The following is a 2,252-nucleotide window of genomic DNA, read 5'->3' on the forward strand; positions in this document are numbered from 1 at the left end:
TCCAACGTCACGTTGGTGGTCTTACCTACCGCAAGCATCTGTCTCTCTTTATGAAGCTCGATCTTCTGAGTCTCCACATTATTTTTAAGGGCCTCTTTCTCTCCCTTCATCTGCTCCAATTCGACCTTCAGGTTTTCAGTAATGAAGTACTGCAGGTCGAGATCTTTTTGGGCTTTTCGCAGCCTGTTGCTGATTTTTCCCAGCTGGGATTTCAGATACTCTGTTTCCCTGGGTGGGGAGGGGACACGTTCAGCCAGCTGAACTTTCAAGTCACACATCTCCCTCTGCATCAGCTTTTTGTCATGGCTCAAAGTGCTGCCCTCTCTCTGTTGTTGGAGATGATCGAGGAGATTGGCCAGCAAGTCCTCTCGGATTATCAGGTGAACTCTTCCCTCAGATTCACATTGGGTGAGCCTCGCCTCGCTGTCCTTCAGTTCACACCGTACTTGTTCTTCAAGTGAACTCAGATAGAAATTCATTTGCGGTTCAATCTCTCTGGAGTGGAATTCCATGTTTTCCAACTTTGTATTCTGCTGACCAGTGTTTTTTCTCTTGTTGCAATCTGCACCTTTGGATTGTCACAGTCAATGACTCTCTGATACAAACTACTGTCTGAGTGAATTTGTGTCAGAACTAAAGTTGGGTCCCAGTATTCATAGTGTGTCGTTATGACAACAACAACAACATGTATTCTTATGTTTTCAATCCAAATGGTTATTGATTATATTCCATTCTATCTTTGATTCTATTGTTGCTATCATATACCAGTTTGTTTATGTTTGAATATACAGTATGAATGTAATGATTTCTGATGATTCCTAAAATATGGCAAAGAAAGAACACTTTACGAAATATGGAAAGGAAAAAGATGGATGTCTTTGCACAAGAGCAGTACACCCAAGTATGCACCAGTTGGGACGCCATTTTCTCTAACTCCAATAACCATGTGCGCTCAGCAACTATCTATTATGAAGCTATCCCTATCCCTCGCTGCTGCAACAGTGAGAATTTCCCCATTGTGGGAATAAAGGGCTAATAAAAAAGCTCGCTCCTCATGTGAAGGACAATTCACAGACATGTCATGTCACTGAGTGGCATGACATGTTTTCAGTTTTTAGCTATTTCTATTTCTATTTCTATTCTGTTGTATATGTTATAGGGTTAGATATGTAAATATGTACATGCAGTATATAAATACATTATCTAATGATGTTTTACAGTTTCTTTTATTTGACCTTTTGTTTGATCATAATTACTGATAAAATAAGACACATTCTATTCTATTTGTCTTACTATATCAGTAATTATGATCAACCAAAAGGTCAAACAAATGATAGACTTATGTGATGCAGGTTTACAGTTTTTCATCTATTTGCCACACAAGCCATTTACATATGGGGGTTTCCGTGTACCGTCTTCCAATGCCACCCTGCCAAGACCTTTTGCCACCCCTTGTCAAATTTTCTAGATCCGCCACTGGTTTCTACATGTATTCACTGTAGCCTAAATGCTGGAATAGCGCCACCTAGCGAGTGCCGTGCCAAATCTAGTGCTTGGGCAGTCCTCGTTAGTATAGTGAACAGTATCTCCGCCTGTCACGCGGAAAACCGGGGTTCGGGTCCCCGATGCGGAGATTTATCTACCAGCTGCTAATTATTTACCAAGGCTACATCGACACTGCCAAGCATGTAAGCATACCTAACCGATAAGACTGACTGACGTGGGTGTCTGGATTCGTTTCCAAAGATCTCCGTTTCTACCTCTACAGACTACAACCCAACCCTGCAGTTTTCAAACTTAAACGGGGTGAGCAACGTTTCCAAATGTCTTTGTGTAAGGGTCGCGGAAATGCTGGAGTAGTGTGGATACAAGGCCTAAACATAGCAAAAGATATGCTTTTTTAAGGAAAACAGTATTAAAGTGGAAATAGTCCAAGACAAACAGGCACAAGACATCTTAAAACATACAGGTACTACAAGTACCTACAAGTCAGCTTGTGATCATCAATGATGGTGCAAGCAAGGTATTTATACTCTTCCAGTCTCTCTATTGTCTGGCCATCTACCTGCAACACACTGGCTTGGCCGAGTCATCCTCCAAATGGCCATATTGTCAAAAGCCTTTGCAAAAATACTTTTCAAATTTGTCTAACATTTGAAAGTTAACGTTAGCCTACTTGGTTTTATTTTGAAGTGTATGGGCGGAAGTTAAAACTTGTAACGTTACTCCAGTTGGCTTTCTTTTAACAAGGA

Source organism: Sander lucioperca, chromosome 19, assembly GCF_008315115.2.
Source record: "Sander lucioperca isolate FBNREF2018 chromosome 19, SLUC_FBN_1.2, whole genome shotgun sequence".
NCBI classification, from domain to species: domain Eukaryota; kingdom Metazoa; phylum Chordata; class Actinopteri; order Perciformes; family Percidae; genus Sander; species Sander lucioperca.